This window comes from Arachis hypogaea, chromosome 17, assembly GCF_003086295.3.
Source record: "Arachis hypogaea cultivar Tifrunner chromosome 17, arahy.Tifrunner.gnm2.J5K5, whole genome shotgun sequence".
NCBI lineage: Eukaryota > Viridiplantae > Streptophyta > Magnoliopsida > Fabales > Fabaceae > Arachis > Arachis hypogaea.
The window spans coordinates 96,475,879-96,496,773 of record NC_092052.1 but is presented as its reverse complement, the minus strand read 5'-3'; the positions used below and the strand labels follow the sequence as shown (position 1 = coordinate 96,496,773).

The 20,895-nt window shown below is 39.4% G+C and overlaps 1 non-coding gene across 1 annotated transcript; it reads right to left on the bottom strand.

Annotated features, from left to right (window-relative positions):
- Window positions 1–11,428: 11,428 nt before the first annotated feature.
- Window positions 11,429–11,535, bottom strand: LOC112768773 (small nucleolar RNA R71). The gene has a single exon (XR_003186163.1). It is a non-coding gene; the product is annotated as a small nucleolar RNA R71 (small nucleolar RNA).
- Window positions 11,536–20,895: the final 9,360 nt, after the last annotated feature.

The following is a 20,895-nucleotide window of genomic DNA, read 5'->3' as shown; positions in this document are numbered from 1 at the left end:
TGTCAATTACATTTTTTTTTAATTTTTTTAAAATTTTCGAAAATTCATGCATTATGTTCTTCTTTGATCTTCAAGTTGTTCTTGATGATTTTCCTTGTTTGATCTTTAATTTTTCTTGTTTTGTGTCTTTTCCTATTTTTCATATGCATTTTTGAATTATTAGTGTCTAAAGTTTAAAAATTTTTAAGTTTGGTGTCTTGCATGTCTTTCTTTTCTTAAAAATTTTCAAAAATATATTCTTGATGTTCATCATGATCTTCAAAGTGTTCTTGGTGTTCATCTTGACATTCAAAGTGTTCTTGCATGCATTATTTGTTTCATTTTGTTGTTTTTCTCTCTCCTCATTAAAAATTCAAAAGTCAAAAAAATATCTTTTTCTTATTCTTCTCATAATTTTCGAAATTTTGAGTTGACTTGGTCAAAAATTTTAAAAAATTTAGTTGTTTCTTGTTAGTCAAGTCAAAATTTCAATCTAAAAAAATTTTATCTTTTTAAATCTTTTTCAAAAATCAAGTCTTTTTCATTTTTCTTCTTAATATTTTCAAATTTCTTAAATAAAATTTCAAAATCTTTTTCTTATTTTTATTTCATATTTTCGAAAACTTTACTAACAATTAATGTTTTGATTCAAAAATTTCAAGTTTGTTACTTTCTTGTTAAGAAAGGTTCAATCTTTAAATTCTAGAATCATAACTTTTAGTTTCTTGTTAGTCAAGTCATCAACTTTAATTTTAAAAATAAAATCTTTTTAATTTCTTTTTCAATTCTTTTTCAAAATAAATTTCAATCATACCTTTTTTAAATTTAATTTCAAAATCTTTTTCTAACTTCTTATCTTTTCAAAATTTATTTTCAAATCTTTTTCAATTAACCACTTGACTTGTTTGTTTTAATTTTAAAAAAGTTTACTATTTCTTATCTTTTTCAAACCCACCTAACTACTTTTCTCTCTCATTAATTTCGAAAACTAACTAACAAATTTTTCAAAAAACTTTTTAATTAATTAATTTATTTAGTTTTCAATTCGCTTTTATTTCTTTTCTTAAATTTCAAATTCTAACTTATAATTAAAATAAAAACAAAAATATTTTTCTTTTCTTTTAATTAATATTCGAATACTCTCTCTCTCATCTCTTTCTATTTATTTTATTTATTCACTAACACTTCTCTTCTACTCATCTAATAATTTGAACCCTCTCTCTCTCTTTGTGTTCGAATTTCTTCTTCTTCCTTCTTCATTCTATTCTTCTTTTCCTCTGACACATAAAGGAATCTCCATATTGTGACATAGAGGATTCCTCTTCTTTTCTGTTCTCTTCTTTTTCATATGAGAATGAACAGGGATAAAAACATTCTTGTTGCAGCTGATCCTGAACCTGAAAGGACTCTGAAGAGAAAGCTAAAAGAAGCTAAAGCACAACACTCTGGAGAGGACCTAACATAAAATTTTGAAAAAGAAGCAGACATGGCAGCCGAACCCAACAACAATGCTAGAGATCCAAGGAAGATGCTTGGTGACTTTACTGCACCAACTTCCAACTTCTATGGAAGAAGCATCTCAATTCCTGCAATTGAAGCAAACAACTTTGAGCTTAAGCCTCAATTAGTTTCTCTAATGCAGCAGAATTGCAAGTTTCATGGACTTCCATTGGAAGATCCTCATCAGTTCTTAGCTGAATTCTTGCAAATCTGTGACACTGTTAAGACCAACGGGGTTGATCCCGAGGTCTACAGACTTATGCTTTTCCCTTTTGATGTAAGAGACAAAGCTAGGATATGGTTGGACTCACAACCTAGAGAAAGCCTGAACTCTTGGAAAAAGTTGGTCAAAGCTTTCTTGGCCAAATTCTTTCCACCTCAAAAGATGAGCAAGCTTAGAGTGGAAGTCCAAACCTTCAGATAGAAGGAAGGTGAATCCCTCTATGAAGCCTGGGAAAGATACAAGCAATTGATCAGAAGGTGTCCTTCTGACATGCTTTCAGAATAGAGCATCTTATGTATATTCTATGATGGTCTGTCTGAATTGTCCAAGATGTCATTGGACCACTCTACTGGTAGATCTTTTCATCTGAAGAAAACCCCTACAGAAGCCCAGGATCTCATTGGGGTAGTTGCAAATAACCAGTTCATGTACACTTCTGAAAGAAATCCTGTGAATAATGGGATAACTCAGAAGAAAGGAGTTCTTGAGATTGATACTCTGAATTCCATATTGGATCAGAACAAAATATTGACTCAGCAAGTCAATATGATTTCTCAGAATCTGACTGGAATGCAAGCTGCATCCGGTAGTACTAAAGAAGCCTCCTCTGAAGGAGAAACTTATAACCCTGAGAATCCTGCAATGGAAGAGGTAAATTACATGGGAGAATCCTATGGAAACACCTATAATCCTTCATGTAGAAATCATCCAAATTTCTCATGGAAGGATCAACAGAAGCCTCAACAAGGCTTCAATAATAATGATGGTGGGAGAAATAAGTTTTGCAATAGCAAGCTTTTTCCATCATCTTCTCAGCAACAGACAAAGAATTCTAAGCAGAGCCTCTTTGACTTAGCAACCATAGTCTCTGATCTATCTAAGACCACTATCAGTTTCATGACTGAAACAAGGTCCTCCATTAGAAATCTAGAGACACAAGTGGGTCAGCTGAGTAAAAGAATTACTGAAACTCCTCCTAGTACTCTCCCAAGCAGTACAGAAGAGAATCCCAGAAGAGAGTGCAAGGCCATAACTATATCCAAAGTGGCTAAACCTGGAGAGAGTAAAAAGGTAGTGATTTCCAATGAGGAGACCTTGATGGACATCCACTGACCAATAAGGAGTTCCCTAATGAGGAACCAAAGGAATCTGAGGCTCATACAGAGACCATAGAGATTCCATTAAATTTATTGTTGCCATTCATGAGCTCTTATGAGTATTCTTCCTCTCAAAAGGATGAAGATATTGTTGAAGAGCCAGTTGCTCAGTATCTAGGAGCAATCATGAAGCTAAATGCCAATTTATTTGGTAATGAGACTTGGGAGGATGAACCTCCATTGCTCATCAATGAACTGAATGCCTTGGTTCAGCAGATATTACCTCAGAAGAAACCAGATCCCGGAAGGTTCTTAATACCTTATACCATAGGCACCATGACCTTTGAGAAGGCTCTGTGTGACTTGGGGTCAGGAATAAACCTCATGCCACTCTTTGTAATGGAGAAACTAGGGATCTTTGAGGTACAAGCTGCAAGAATCTCACTAGAGATGGCAGACAGATCAATAAAATAGGCTTATGGACTTGTAGAGGATGTCTTAGTGAAGGTTGAAGGCCTGTACATCCCTACTGACTTCATAATCCTAGACACTGGGAAGGATGAGGATGAATCCATTATTCTTGGAAGACCCTTCCTAGCCACAGCAAGGGCTGTGATTGATATAGACAGAGGAGTGTTAGTCCTTCAATTGAATGAGGACTACCTTGTGTTTAAGGATCAAGGATCCTCTTCTGTAACCATGGAGAGGAAGCATGAAAAGCTTCTCTCAATACAGAGTAAAACAGAGCCCCCACACTCAACTTCTAAGTTTGGTATTGGGAGGCCACCATTAAGCTCTGAGTCTCTGTAAAGCTCTCTAAGATCTCACTGTCAAGCTATTGACATTAAAGAAGCGCTTATTGGGAGGCAACCCAATGTTATTTAATTATATTTATTTTTTTTATAGTCAATTGTTTTCCATTTCCATGTTATGTTTTCTTTAGGTTGATGATCATGTGGAATCATAAAAACAGCTGCAGAATTAAAGCAAAATCAAAAACAACATAAAAATAGCACACCCTGGAGGACAGGCTTACTGGCGTTTAAACGCCAGTAAGGATAGCAGAATGGGCATTTAACGCCTATGCAGGCAGAATTCTGGGCGTTAAACGCCAGAATGGGTAGCATTCTGCACGTTTAATGCCAGAAATGGCAGCATTCTGGGAGTTCAGAAAAATGCCCAATAAAGAAGGATTCCTGGCGTTTAACGCCAGCTAGGGTATCTGGCTGGGCGTTAAACGCCCAAAGAGGCAGTCAAGTGGGCGTTAAATGCCAGAATGGATAGCATTCTAGGCGTTTAACGCCAGGATGACACAAGGGAGGTAATTTTGTTTCCAATTCGATTTTTTTCAATTTTTCATGTTTTAATTCATAATTTTTTGCATCAAACATATTTTAAACGTTCATCTTTCAATTTCTATTTTCAATTATTTTGATGTGGTGGCAATATTTTTTGTTTTCTGAATAAATGCTTGAACAGTGCATATTTTTTATAGTGAAGTTTATGAATGTTAAAATTGTTGGCTCTTGAAAGAATAATGAAAAAAGAGAAATGCTATTGATAATCTGAAAGAATCATAAAATTGATTCTTGAAGCAAGAAAAAGTAGTGAAAAACACAAAGCTTGCGAAAAAAAATGCAAAAAATAAAGAAAAAAGAAAGAAAAAGAAAAAACACGCAGAAAAAGCCAATAGCTCTTTAAACCAAAAGGCAAGAGAAAAAAGCTAATAACTCTTTAAGCTAAAAGGCAAGGGTAAAAAGGATCCAAGGCTTTGAGCATTAATGGATAGGAGGGCCCAAAGGATTAAAATCCTGGCCTAAGCGGCTAAATCAAGTTGTCCCAAACCATGTGCTTGTGTCATGAAGGTCCAATTGAAAAGCTTGGGACTGGGTGGTAAAAGTCGTGATCCCAAGCAAAAGGGTGTGCTTAAGAACTCTGGGCACCTCTAACTGGGGACTCTAGCAAAACTGAGCCACAATCTGAAAAGGTTCACCCAGTTATGTGTCCCTGGCATTTATGTATCCGGTGGTAATACTGGAAAACAAAATGCTTAGGGTCATGGCCAAGACTCATAAAGTAGCTGTGTTCAAGAATCAACATACTAAACTAGGAGAATCAATAACACTATCTGAATTCTGAGTTCCTATGGATGCCAATCATTCTGAACTTCAAAAGATAAAGTGAGATGCCAAAACTATTCAGAAGCAAAAAGCTACTAGTCCCGCTCATCTAATTGGAACTAAGCTTCATTGAGATTTTGAAATTTATTGTATTTTCTCTTTTTTTATCCTATTTTGTTTTTAGTTGCTTGGGGACAAGCAACAATTTAAGTTTAGTGTTGTCATGAGCGGATAATTTATACGCCTTTTGGCATTGTTTTTAGGTAGTTTTTAGTATGTTTTAGTTACTTTTTATTATATTTTTATTAGTTTTTATGAAAAATCACATTTCTAGAGCTTACTATGAGTTTGTGTGTTTTTCTGTAATTTTAGGTATTTTCTGGATGAAATTGAGGGACCTGAGCAAAAATCTGATTCAGAGGCTGAGAAAGGACTGCAGATGCTGTTGGATTCTGACCCTCCTTCACTCGAAGTAGATTTTTTAGAGCTACAGAAGCCCAATTGGCACACTCTCAATTGCATTGGAAAATAGACATCTTGGGCTTTTCTGTAATATATAATAGTCCATACTTTTCCCGAGATTTGATGGCCCAAACTGGCGTTTAAATGCCAGCCAAAGACCCCTTTTCTGGCGTAAAACGCCGGAACTGGCACCAGAACTAGAGTTAAACGCCCAAACTGGCATCCAAGCTAGCGTTTAACTCTAGAGAAGGCCTATACACGTGCAAAGCTCAATACTCAGCCTAAGCACACACCAAGTGGGCCCCGGAAGTGGATTTTTGCACTATCTGCACTTAGTTACTCAATTTCTGTAATCCTCAGTAACTAGTTTAGTATAAATATCACTTTTTACTATTGTATTCGCATCTTTGGACTGGGGAGGCTTATGCCATTTTTCACATTGGGAGGCTGGCCATTCGGCCATGCCTAGACCTTTTTCTCTTATGTATTTTCCAATGGTGGAGTTTCTACACCTCATAGATTAAGGTGCGGGGCTCTGCTGTTCCTCCTGAATTAATGCAAATACTATTGTTTCTCTTTCAATTCATGCTTACATCTTCTCCAAGATATACTCTCGTACTTAATTTAGTTAAGTCAGAATGAAGGGGTGACCCGTGACAATCACCCACTATTTTCGTTACTTGCTTAGCCAGGATCCGCGTGCCTGACAACTACAAGCGGCCTACATGATGTTCAACGTAGTCACTGGACGACAGTCGGAGTATAATCTCTTGGGTCTCTGATCCACGGATTTGACTTGCCTCTCTTGACAACAGAGTATTCGAATCTGTGAGATTAGAACCTTCGTGGTAGAGGCTAGAACCAATTGGCAGCATTCTTGAGATCCAGAAAGTCTAAACCTTGTCCGTGGTATTCTGAGTAGGATCTGGGACGGGATGACTGTGACAAGCTGCAAACTCACGAATGTTGGGTGCAGTGACAGTGTGCAAAAGGATAGAGAGATCCTATTCTGACACAAGTAAGAACCGACAGATGATTAGCCGTGCGGTAGCTGTGCCTGGTATTTTTCATCCGAGACGAGAGATCCGACAGTTGATTAACCGTACAGAAACTGTACCTGGATCATTTTCACTGAGAGGATGGATGGTAGCCATTGACAACGGTGATCCACCAACATACAGCTTGCCATTGAAGGGAGCACGCATGATTGGATGAAGACAATAGGAAAGTAGAGGTTCAGAAGCAACAAAGCATTTCCAAATGCTTATCTAAAATTCCCACCAAAGAATTACATAAGTATCTTATTTTATTTTATGTTTTATTTATCTTTTAATTATCAAAACCTCATAACCATTTGAATCCGCCTGACTAAGATTTACAGGATGACCATAGCTTGCTTCAAGCCAGCAATCTCCGTGGGATCGACCCTTACTCGCGTAAGGTTTTATTACTTGGACGACCCAATGCACTTGCTGGTTAGTTGTACCGGAGTTGTGAAAAGTATTATCACAATTCCATACACCACTCCTTCTACACAGATGTCTGAGAGTACTTGATCCAATCTCTGATCAAAGTTAACTCTTCTAGTGTAAGGATGAGGATCTCCTTGCATTAGAGGCAAGTTGAACGCCAACCTCACACTTTCCGGGCTGAAATCTAAGATTCTTCCTCGAACCATGGTGATCCAATTTCTTAGATTTGGGTTTACACTAGTGTCATGGTTTTTAGTAACCCATGCATTAGCATGGAAGTCTTACACCATGAGAATCTCAACATCATGAATGGGATTAGTTAGGACTTTCCAACCTCTTCTCCGGATCTCTCTTCGGATTTTCGGATACTCATTCTTCTTGAGCATGAAAGGAATCTCAGGGATCACTTTCTTCTCAGTCACTACTTCATAGAAGTGGTCATGGTGGGCTTTGGTGATGAATTTCTCCATCTTCCAAGATTCAGAGGGAGTGGCTACTGCCTTTCCTTTCCTCTTTCTAGAGGAGTCTCTAGCCTTGGGTGCCATGAATGATAATGGAAAGGAAAATAGCTATGCTTTTCCAACACCAAACTTAAAACTTTGCTCGTCCTCGAGCAAAATTAAAGAAAGGAGAAGAATGGAGTAGAAGAAGAAAATAGAAGGATAAAATGGGAAACAGAGCTTTCAGCCTTGTGGGGTGTAGTAGGGTATGAGAGGTGTGTGTATGAAAGGTTATGGAGAGGGTTATTTATAGGAGTGGGGAGTGGGTAGGTTTGGCCATAGGGTGCGTTTTGGGTGGAAAATTTGATTTGGAAATGGGTGGGGATAGGTGGGAGTTATGATGGTCATGGGGAAGTGGTATGGATGTGATTGGGCTAGGGTTTATAGAGAAGTATGTATGGGGAAGTGTGAAAGTAGGTAGGGTTAAGTGGGGTAGGTGATTCACTCGAAAACCGACTCTCAACAATTTCCTTCCAGCAAGTGCACCAGATTTTCGTCAAGTAAAAACTCACTGTAGAGTGAGGTCAAATCCCACAGGGATTGGTAGATTGATCAATATTAATTGGAGAATTGTTCTAGTTGAGCTGAATCAGAATTGAATTCGAATTGTAGAATGTAAAATTGGCGGGAAACTTAAGTTGCAAGAAATTAAAGAGACAGAAATTAAATTGCAGAATATAAATGGCAGAATCTTAAATTTCAAGAAATTAAATGAGAATGGGGAATTAAGAATGAAATTAACAAAGCAGAATGTAAAAGAACGGGTAGATCAGAGATGGGGAAGTTCATTGGGGTCAGGAGATGTGAGAATTCTCCGGATCAAATTCATTTTCATCTTTTTGATGCCAGGGCATTTTGGCCAGTTTCACTGACCTTTTCTTTACTGTTTTTAAGGTAGTTTCATGCATTTTCTTAGAAAGTAAGCTAGTTTTGGGTAGATATTCATTTACATCGTGATTCAAGCATACATTGTGCACTTTACATGATTTCATGAGAATTTTGCATCAATTATATGACAAATTGGATGATGCATGACTCATGACTTGGACTAGAACTTTGATGCACTTTATTGCTTGATTTCAGGACAAAGGAAGCAAGAAAGAACCACGTTAGCAGCCACGTTAGTCTAACTAACGTGACCACTAACGTGGAATGGGAGCTAGCTTGCAACGTTAATGAGAAAAGTAATCGCCAATAACACCCTCGAAGCCATTATAACCCACGTTAAGAGTCACGTTAACTAAGTTAACGTGAACTCTAACGTGGAAGAAAGAAAATGGAGCCAACGTTAGTGACACTTACCTTTGTCACTAACGTTGGACCAAGCTCATAAGTGGCCACATTAAGAGCCACGTTAACTTAGTTAACGTGGACTCTAACGTTAAGAAGCAAAAGAGAAGCCAACGTTAGTGACATTCACCTTTGTCACTAACGTTGGCCAAGCCTCCATAAGCCACGTTAACTCACACGTTAACTTAGTTAACGTGGAAGCTAACGTGGAGAGAGAAATTGATAGCCAACGTTAGTGACACTTACCTTTGTCACTAACGTTGGGGTGAACCACCAAGAGCCACCATGAGCAACGTTAACTCCCACGTTAACTTAGTTAACGTGGAAGCTAATGTGGATAAAGAGATGATGAGCCAACGTTAGTGACACTCACCTTTGTCACTAACGTTGGAGATGGCTAGCATGACTACGTTAGAAGCCACGTTAACTTAGTTAATGTAGACTCTAACGTGGGAAATAGGGGCACATTGGAATGTTAGTGACAAAGGTAAGTGTTACTAACGTTCTCGAAGAATTGGCACTGCTACGTTAGAAGCCATGTTAACCTAGTTAATGTGGAGTATAACGTAGGGACAAGGGAGGACTCTCCACGTTATTGGAAAAGGTAAGTCCCAATAACGTGTGCGAAGGACCAAGAGGCAACGTTAGTGGTCACGTTAGTGCCACTAACGTTGAAGTCAACGTGATCATATTTTGGTTAGGAACGTTATTGAAAAAGGTGATTGTCACTAACGTTCTCGAACCCACACTTTCACTTAACGTTGACACCACTAACGTCCTGAGCCAAAGTCCCTGCCTACTTCACCTTTTCTCTTTGCAAGCAAAGCTAAGCCCAATGAAAAGGATAACTGCTTCAAACTGAAGATTCAGAGGCCCATACCCAAGACTTGAAGAGCCAACTAGAAGATCGGAAGAGTAGTATATATAGGAGTAGCTTTGAATTAGTTGGAGAGTTAGAAACTTTAGGGAGCCTTTGGCATAAGAACTACTCTCTGTATTTACTTTCTCTGCACTTCTAGTTTTACTTTCATCATGTATTCTCCATCTTGGTTTACATTTTCCAGAGCTATGAACAACTAAACCCCATTCATCGGGTTAGGGAGCTCTGTTGTAATTTGATGGATCAATATTAGTTTTCATTCTCCTTCTTCTATCTTTTCTCTTGATTTTACTAGAAAGCTTTCGATCTTCATCCAATTGGGTAGTTATCTTGGAAAAGAAGCTATTCATACTTGGATCTCTTCTGAACCTTGAAAGAGGAATGAAGAGATCATGCTAGAAATGCTTTCTCATGCTGGACCAAATTGGGTTTGGATGGATATGTGATTATAATCCTACCAATACTTGATTTGAGAAATGCATGTGGTATAATCAGTGACCATACTTCATCTCTTCTCATGAGCAATTGACCAAGGAATTGGTTATTGATCAAGATTTGAGAGATTGAATTACCAAGAAATTGGAATTCGATCACTTAAGATTGCCAAGGAGATCAATGAATGCATTAATTGAGGAAGAGATGAAAATGAACTTGATCCGGAGAATGCAACATCTCTTGAGCCCAATGAACTCCCCATTTCTGATCTTACCCATTCTCTTTAATTTCTGCCATTTACTTTTATGAGCAATTACCCCATTCCCTTTTAAGATTCTGTAATTTACTTTCCGCATTTACATTCAGCTCTTTATTTCTAGCATTTACTGTTTCTGCTATTTACTTTCCCGCCATTTAATTTTCTGCAAATCTCAAATCAAATTCTGGTTCGCTCAACTAGAACATTCCTCTAACTAAAGTTGCTTGATCAATCAATCTCTGTGGGATTCGACCTCACTCTATTGTGAGTTTTTACTTGACGACAAATTCGGTACACTTGCCGAAGAAAATTTGTTAAGAGACAAGTTTTGTGCGTATCAAGTTTATGGTGACGTTGCCGGGGATTGATTTTGTATCAACAATGATTAAGTCGGAGGATCACTAGATTGAGCATTTGTTACTCTGTTGATTTAAATTTCTGTTTGAGCATTTTACTTTCGGTTTCAGTTGTTTTGCATTCCCATCTCTTTAACCCCTTTATTTCAGTTGTTTACACTCTGTTTCACTCACCCACTAACTGTTTGATATATTGCATCACTGACACTAACAACAATTTTTTTAGAATAGTTTCTGGATCTATTTCCTTGCTTGTACCTTGTTGGTTGTATGACAGGGAGGAGAAGCGGGACTTCAACTTCCTTTGATTCTGAACCTGAGAGGACCTTCCTTAGACTAAGGAGGGAAGCAAGAGGAAAAAGAGTAGTGGGTGCTGAGGAAGAGGAAGAGTACTTTAAACTAGACATGAAGGAGAATATGGAAAACCATCATGAAGAAGAAGCTCACAACCATGGTAGAGAAGGTCTAGCAAATCATGCTGGGCAAGAGAGAAGAGTTCTAGGCTCCTACATCAATCCAAACCCAGGAAACTGTGGGAGTAGCATTCAAAAGCCAACTATACATGCCAACAACTTTGAACTAAAACCACAGCTCATCACCCTTATTCAGAACAACTGTTCATTTGGAGGAGGCGTCCAAGAAGACCCCAATCAACATCTAACCACCTTGAGGATATGCGATACTGTGAAGTCTAATGGTGTTCATCCTGACACCTATAGACTACTTTTGTTCCCTTTCTCACTCAAGGATAAGGCATCTAAATGGCTGGAATCCTTCCCTAAGGAGAGTTTGACAACCTGGGAAGATGTGGTGAACAAATTTTTAACCAGATTCTATCCTCCTCAAAGAATCAACAGGCTGAGAGCTGAGGTTCAAACTTTCAGGCAACAGGATGGTGAGACCCTATATGAAGCATGGGAGAGGTTTAAGGACCTAACAAGGAGGTGTCCACCAGATATGTTCAATGAATGGGTGTAGCTACACATTTTCTATGAAGGCCTTTCTTATGAATCAAAGAAAGTAGTAGATCACTCATCCGGGGGATCTCTGAACAAGAAGAAGACCATTGAGGAGGCCATAGATGTCATTAAAATTGTAGCAAAGAATGACTACTTCTTTGCCTCCGAAAGAGGGAACACTAGAGGAGTGATGGAGCTAAACAATGTAGATGCTCTGCTGGCCCAAAACAAGCTCATAACCAAGCAATTAGCTGACCTCACCAAGAAGATGGAGAAGAACCAAGTAGCAGCAATCACCACCTCATCAACAACCCAAGAGGGAGTGAATGCAGAGGCAGAGAGTGAGCAGGAGCAAGCCAACTACATTGGGAATTCACCTAGACAAAATCATGACCCATACTCCAAGACCTATAACCCTGGTTGGAGGAATCACCCAAACTTTGGGTGGGGGAATCAACAAGATCAAGCCCAAGATCAGAGACGTCACAACCCCAACAACAATGCAGCCCACCAACAATTCACACAGAGAACATATCAACACCACCGTAACAACACCTCTCCACGCCCATATCAAAACCAAAATAACACTCCTCATCCTTCTACCTCCAATCCCAACCTACCATCATCTAATGACAGACTCTCAAGGATTGAGAACCTGCTTGAAGGCATATGCCAAGAGATCCAAGACAACAAGGTGTTCAAGGAGGAAGTGTGAGCAAATTTTAAGAACCAGGGAGACACCATCAAGAGGTTGGAATCTCAAGTGGGGTATCTCTCTGAGCATATTCCCAAACCTACAGATGGATTCCCAAGTGACACAGAGAAAAATCTGAGAGGTGAAACAAAGAAAGTAAGATGGGAAATTGCAAGATGGTCACTATAAGTGGTAAGGAGACTGAGGACAAGCCAAACAAGCCGTCAGAACAACCTGGAGATACCTCAGCAGAGAAGAAGGAAAAAGATCACCAAGAACCAAAAATCTCACAACAGGAGCTGCTGAGACTCTATGCACCCTTTCCCCAACTACTCAATGGTGCTGTGGAGAAGAGAATATACTCAAGATTTCTTGACTTGTTTGCATCTCTGCATGTAAACATACCATTCATTAAGACCATCCAACAAATGCCTGCATACATCAATTATATGAAGGAACTGCTTTCTAGGAAAAGCTCACTCAAGGGAGGCCAAACTATAGTGATGAACAAGGAGTGCAGCGCCCTCATTCAACCAGAGTTGCCTACAAAAAGAAAGGACCCAAGGAGTTTTCACATCCCCTGTGCCATAGGAGAAACAATGTTTGATAAAGCACTCTGTGATTTGGGAGCAAGCATCAACTTAATGCCTTTATCCCTTATGAAGAGGCTGCAGATCAATGAGATAATGCCCACAGATGTAGTCATCAGGCTAGCTGATAAAACTCAAAAATAAGCAATAGGAGTGGTGGAAAATGTGTTGGTAAAGGTTGGGAAATACTTCCTCCCAACATACTTTGTCATATTGGACATGGAAGAGAGTCACACTCACCCAATCATATTGGGAAGACCATTCCTAGCTACAGCCAGAGCACTCATAGATGTAGAGCGAGGGGAGCTAATCTTGAGTATCCATGATGAACAACTCAACTTTAATGTCTTCAAACTCTCACAAGAAACAGATCAAGAGAACAAGGAACCAAGGAAGAATCACAGTGAGATACTGAAGGAAGAAACAAGCACTGAAGCACAACCAGCATATCTGGGAACTCCCTTGATTGATGAACAAGGCAAACAGCAATTGCCACAGCTCAAAGAAAATCAGGAGGAACCCAAACCACCAGAAGCATATAAGACCAGTAACCACATTTCCTTAGAGGAGGAGGTCACAAAGAGTAAGACAACATCACAAGGAACAAAGAAGAAGGTACCAAGGAGGTGGAGGAACAAGAAGATCCCTACCGAGGACTTCTCTCCAGGGGATAAAGTGATCTCAGCTTACTTCCCAAATATCCCCCCTGATCTCCCCACTGTACCATCTCAGTTACCTAAGGTCTTCACTATCAACAGAGTTCTATCTTTGGAACATGTAGAGATCATTGATACAACCAATGGATATAGGTCCACAGCTAGAGGGGAGGACTTGAAGCATTATCAACCTCCCTAATGAAGGAGTAACGTCAAGCTAGTGACGCTAAAGAAGCGCTTTATGGGAGGCAACCCATGTTTTATATGCTTTTAGAAAATAGTGAATAAGTCAATATTCATGAATTCTAACCCAAACTTGACAAACACTTGGTGAAATCCTTATTATGCAATATATAGTGAAGAATAAGTGGTGTTCAAAGCATGCCGAGAGATGCATGAATGCAAACCAGAGCATGTTAATCTTGGAGCCTTAAACAAAACTTTTTCATCACAGTGCTACAAACTAAGTTTGGTGTCACCCAAGGTGCTACCAATGTGCATATAAGGATACACAGTTAGTTAGTTAGTTGGTGTTCATGAATAAACAATCTAGTTCTTTTTCTTTATTATTCTAGCCATAAAGTTTAATTTCTCAATGATATTAATTTTTCTTATTTTTATAGGAAAAGGGAGGGATGCATTGGAAAGTGATGCCATGCAACATTGAAAAGAATGAGACCCTCAAAGACCGGGCAACACCCTTCATAAAGTTGATGATCCTTGTCCTTTCTCCATGCTGAACCCCATCCGTCCATCTCACACTCAAATCATCTATCTAAACCCTTCATTTGCCCATCACTTCCATATATAAGTAGCTCTCCCTCCATACCCCCTTCACATTCCAAACGCCTAGCTTAACATCTTCTTCTCAGAACCAAACCATTCTTACCACATTAAAAACATTCCACTTCACTCCCTTCATTACACTCAATCCTAAACAACCAAAAGTCTCCACACCCTTACCACCTTCACACATTAACTCCCATTCATGGCATCTTCGAGCTCTAAAAGAAGGAAGGGAAAGGAACCTATGGAGCAACACCCGTATGATGAAAAGAAATTTAGAAGCTTGCACCATGCATTGCAGTACGGGTGGATGGTTGATAAGGAAATAATTTATGAACTTGGATTTCAGGTCAGAAAGAATGAGTGTCCGGAAATCACGACGAAGGTAGAAAAGAGGCGATGGGAGCTCCTCACTGATCCGGTGGTTAAGGTAAATGCAAATCTTATAAGAGAATTCTATGCAAATGCAGTCCGATATGATAAGGAAGATGAGTCATATACAAGCTTTGTGAGAGGAAAGATTGTGGATTTCAGTCCCACGAGTGTCATGAGAGCATTAAAGCTACGGTCCATATCGTTTGAAGAAGAGAGTTATCATTCAAAAATGGACAACAGCCCCAATTATGACCAGATTGTGCAAGATATTTGTGTACCCAGAGCTGACTGGGAAAGATATGCGGATAGGAGACCAAGGTTCATCAAGAGAGTAGACCTCACTCCGGAAGCAAAGGGGTGGTTCGAAATTGTAAGGAGGTCCATCCTCCCAGCAGGGAACAACTCGGAGGTGAATCTCAAGAGAGCCACAATAGTGCACTGTATACTCAAAGGAGGAGAGATCAAGGTACATGAACTCATAGCCGCATGCATTAGAAAGATGGCAGAGAAAAGCGACTCAAGAGGAAAGTTAGGTTACCCCAGCACTATTTACCGACTATGCAAGAAAGCTAGGGTGGTGTTTGAAGATGAGGACCCCGTGTGGATAAAAGAGGGCATTCCAATAACCATTCGACGGATGCATGCTGCCGCATCCCCCCTGCCTTAACGTAAGCAAAGGAAGAGGCCAGCCCCTCAAGTAGTAGAAGGACAAATCTTAGAGGGGCAAGCACCAGCCACTTTGGATATGCACCAACTACAGGAAGCCATTGATGGCCTATCTAGACAATATTTGGAAAGCCAAGGAGCACAGAAAGAGCTTCAACTACAGATGATGGGGCAGCAAGAGGAATCACTCTCAAGATGGATGACTCAACAAGGGGAGTGGCAAAAGCAAATGATGGAGCAGCAACTGAGTCAAGGACAACAATGGAGTGAAACATTCCACAGGATAGAACAAAGGCAAAATGAACAACAAGAATCCATCCAAAAGCTAATTAACATCCAAAGACATCAAGGTGCACACATACATGAGATGCATCGAAGACAAATAGAACAGGCAGAACCATTGGACGAGCAAAGGGCATTCGCAGAAGGAGTTTACATGAGCGAGACTGGGCATCATATAAACACTCAAGACAGGCTCGGATACTTAGTAGGACAGCTGCCTATATTGCATCCGGGAATCGCAAGGTATGAAGAAATGAAGGATGAATTAGCACAAGAAGAAAGACAAAGGGTGGAAGAGAGTCATGAATCAGTGAGGAAGGCACTTGAGGAGTGGAAGCAAGCAAGATTGGAACGGATGCGAGGAAATACAAGAGGACACAAGGAAGACAAACAAGGAGGGGAGCATGGGCAACCACATGAATAAAAGGTGGTGGAGTTCCTTCTTTGGTCCATCTTTTTCAATGCTTTAAATAAGGAAGATCTTGTATAAAATAGAACATGCTTCCATGTTAGTTTGAACCTTTTTCAATTCTGTCTTTTAAACTTTTTGTTGATTAGGGCTGTGTTTTCTAGTCTGAATGTCATTACTGCATCATTCCCTTACTTAATTATATGCTTGTTCTTTTGAATCAAATGAAAAGAGAATAAGTGTTTTATAAAAGACTAGAGTGGAGTTCATACTATGGAGTAAGTTCCTGAGTTTGTGGTGTGGTCATAAGTTAGCTAAGTTGGTTCAACCACAAGGTGGGAAGACAACTATCTGTCATGAATCATATGCTTGAACACACCCCATGAGACTAGCTAAATAACAAGATCCTAATAAGAAAAAGGGAAAAAACAATCAAAGTTGAAGAATAAAGGAAAAATAGCAAGAAAAAAGGCTAGGCACCAACGGTTTAAGTCTTGAGGGATGTGTCTGTGGTGTTCCTGTACCAAGGATCTGCTTGGATTACTAAGCTCTCAGGGGTGCTTTATCACCTGGTAACTTGGGTTAACTAACCCGGGATTATCAGCTGAAAGTCCACTATCAAGAGCAATCTTTGCTACAGAACATTTAGTAACCCAAAGAGGTGCTGGACACCAAGACCTTAAGGAAAGAAAATAAATAAACCATGTGCCTGTGGTGTGTATGTATGGGGGAGAGACTTGAGGAAGTAAGTCCTTAGGGGTGCTTCAACACCTAGCACCTTGAACTAACTGGTTCGGGAGTGTTGGCTGAAAGCTTATTCTAAAGAGTTGCCCCCTTACAGAGCACTTAGCCTAAGAACACAAATAAGCCCTAAAATGACAACAAAAGGATCAATGAATAAAAGTCTCATGGGATGCAATCAAGTGAGTATTCTAGAACATGATAAAGGTCTGAAAGCCAGTGAAGGAATGAACCTAAGTTGCTATGCATGGAACCACCATAAAACCAGGAACATGACTTCCACAAGAATGACTCATTTCTCTTGGCATTCCATTCATCATTCTCTTGTTCCAGTACTTGCTTAGGGACAAGCAAGCTTTAAGTTTGGTGTTGTGATGCCAGGGCATTTTGGCCAGTTTCACTGACCTTTTCTTTACTGTTTTTAAGGTAGTTTCATGCATTTTCTTAGAAAATAAGCTAGTTTTGGATAGATATTCACTTACATCTTGATTCAAGCATACATTGTGCACTTTACATGATTTCATGAGAATTTTGCATGAATTATATGACAAATTGGATGATGCACGACTCATGACTTGGACTAGAACTTTGATACACTTTATTGCTTGATTTCAGGACAAAGAAAGCAACGAAGAACCACGTTAGCAGCCACGTTAGTCTAACTAACGTGACCACTAACGTGGAATGGGAGCTATCTTGCAACGTTAATGAGAAAAGTAATCGCCAATAACGCCCTCGAAGCCATCATAACCCACGTTAAGAGTCACGTTAACAAAGTTAACGTGAACTCTAACGTGGAAGAAAGAAAATGGAGCCAACGTTAGTGACACTTACCTTTGTCACTAACGTTGGACCAAGCTCATAAGTGGCCACATTAAGAGCCATGTTAACTTAGTTAACGTGGACTCTAACATTAAGAAGCAAAAGAGAAGCCAACGTTAGTGACATTCACCTTTGTCACTAACGTTGGCTAAGCCTCCATAAGCCACGTTAACTCACACGTTAACTTAGTTAACGTGGAAGCTAACGTGGAGAGAGCAATTGATAGCCAACGTTAGTGACACTTACCTTTGTCACTAACGTTGGGGTGAACCACCAAGAGCCACCATGAGCAACGTTAACTTAGTTAACGTGGATTAGTGACACTTACCTTTGTCACTAACGTTGGGGTGAACCACCAAGAGCCACCATGAGCAACGTTAACTTAGTTAACGTGGAAGCTAACGTGGATAAAGAGAAGATGAGCCAACGTTAGTGACACTCACCTTTGTCACTAACATTGGAGATGGCTAGCATGACTTTGTTAGAAGCCACGTTAACTTAGTTAACGTGGACTCTAACGTGGGAAATAGGGGCACATTGGAACGTTAGTGACAAAGGTAAGTGTCACTAACGTTCTCGAAGAATTGGCACTGCTACGTTAGAAGCCACGTTACCTAGTTAATATGGACTCTAACGTAGGGACAAGGGAGGACTCTCCACGTTATTGGGAAAGGTAAGTCCCAATAACGTGTGCGAAGGACCAAGAGGCAACGTTAGTGGTCACGTTAGTGCCACTAATGTTGAAGTCAACGTGGTCATATTTTGGTTAGGAACGTTAGTGAAAAAGGTGATTGTCACTAACGTTCTCGAACCCACACTTTCACTTAACGTTGACACTACTAACGTCCTGAGCCAAAGTCCTTGCCTACTTCACCTTTTCTCTTTGCAAGCAAAGCTAAGCCCAATGAAAAGGATAACTGCTTCAAACTGAAGATTCAGAGGCCCATACCCAAGACTTGAAGAGCCAACTAGAAGATCGGAAGAGTAGTATATATAGGAGTAGCTTTGAATTAGTTGGAGAGTTGGAAACATTAGGGAGCCTTTGGCATAAGAACTACTCTCTGTATTTACTTTCTCTACACTTCTAGTTTTACTTTCATCATGTATTCTCCATCTTGGTTTACATTTTCCAAAGCTATGAACTACTAAACCCCTTTCAACGGGTTAGGGAGCTCTGTTGTAATTTGATGGATCAATATTAGTTTTCATTCTCCTTCTTCTATATTTTCTCTTGATTTTACTAGAAAGCTTTCGATCTTCATCCAATTGCATAGTTATCTTGGAAAAGAAGCTATTTATACTTGGATCTCTTCTGAACCTTGAAAGAGGAATGAAGAGATCATGCTAGAAATGCTTTCTCATGTTGGACCAAATTGGGTTTGGATGGATATGTGACTATAATCCTACCAATACTTGATTTGGGAAATGCATGTGGTATAATCAGTGACCATACTTCATCTCTTCTCATGAGCAATTGACCAAGGAATTGGCTATTGATCAAGATTTAAGAGATTGAATTACCAAGAAATTGGAATTCGATCACTTAAGATTGCCAAGGAGATCAATGAATGCATTGATTGAGGAAGAGATGAAAATGAACTTGATCCGGAGAATGCAACATCTCCTGAGCCCAATGAACTCCTGATGCCCAGAAAACTTGTCTCATAACAAATTTCCTTCGGTAAGTGTACCGAATTTGTCGTCAAATAAAAACTCACAATAGAGTAAGGTCGAATCCCACAAGGATTGATTGATCACGCAAATTTAATTAGAGGCATGTTCTAGTTGAGCGAATCAGGATTTGAGTTTAGAATTGCAGAAAATAAAATGGCGGGAAGGTAAATGACAGAAAAAGTAAATGCTAGAATTAAAGAACTGAAAGTAAATGACTGAAGTAAATTGCAGAATTGTAAATGGGAATAGGGGAATTGCTCATGAAAGTAAATGACAGAAAATAAAGAGAATGGGTAAGATCAGAAATAGGGAGTTCATTGGGCTTAGGAGATGTTGCATTCTTCGGATCAATTTCATTTTCGTCTCTTCCTCAATCAATGCACTCATTGATCTCCTTGGCAATCTTAAGTGATTGAATTACAATTTCTTGTAATTCAATCTCTCAAATCTTGATCAATAGCCAATTCCTTGGTCAATTGCTCATGAGAAGAGATGAAGTATGGTCACTGATTATACCACATGCATTTCCCAAATCAAGTGTTGAGAGGATTATAGTCACATATCCATCCAAACCCAATTTGGTCTAGCATGAGAAAGCATTTCTAGCTTGATCTCTTCATTCCTCTTTCAAGGTTCATAAGAGATCCAAGTATGAATAGCTTCTTTTCCAAGATAACTACCCAATTGGATGAAGATCGAAAGCTTTCAAGTAAAATCAAGAGAAAAGATAGAAGAAGAATAATGAAAACTAGTATTGATCCATCAAATTACAACAGAGCTCCCTAACCCAATGAAAGGGGTTTAGTTGTTCATAGCTCTGGAAAATAAAAACAAAGATGGAGAATACATCATGAAACTAGAAGTGCAGAGAAAGTAAAATACAGAGAGTAGTTCTATGCCCAGAGGCTTCCTATATTTTCCAACTCTCAAAATAATTCAAAGTTACTCCTATATATACTACTCTTCTACTCTTCTAGTTGGTTTTTCAAGTCTTGGGTCTGGGCCTTTGGATCTTGAGTTTGAAGTAGTTATCTTCTTCATTGGGCTTGGCTTTACTTGCAGAGAGAAATTGTGAAGTGGGAAGAGACTTTAGCTCAGGACGTTAGTGGTGTTAATGTTCAGTGAAAATATGGGTTCGAGAACGTTAGTGACATTCAACTTTTTCACTAACGTTCCTTACCCAAGTAAGAGCCACGTTAACCTCAACGTTAGTGGCACAAACGTTGCCACTAACGTTGCCTCTTTGTCCTTCGCGCACGTTATTGGGACTCAACTTTCCCAATAACGTTGAGAAGCCTCCCCCTTCCCAACGTTAGAGTCCACGTTAACTTAGTTAACGTGGCTCTTTTAACGTAGGCTTGCCAACCTTCGAGAACGTTAGTGACACTTAACATTGTCACTAACGTTCCAATGTGCCCCTTAGCTCCCACGTTAGAGTACACGTTAACTAGGTTAACATGGCTTCTAACGTGGCCTATGATAGCCATCTCTAACATTAGTGACAAAGTTGAGTGTCACTAACATTGGTTCAACATTCCCTTATTCACGTTAGCTTCCACGTTAACTAAGTTAACGTGGGAGTTAACGTGGCTCATGGTGGCATGTGTGGGCTCCTTCCAACGTTAGTGACAATGTTGGGTGTCACTAACGTTGGCGTCACCTCCCTTC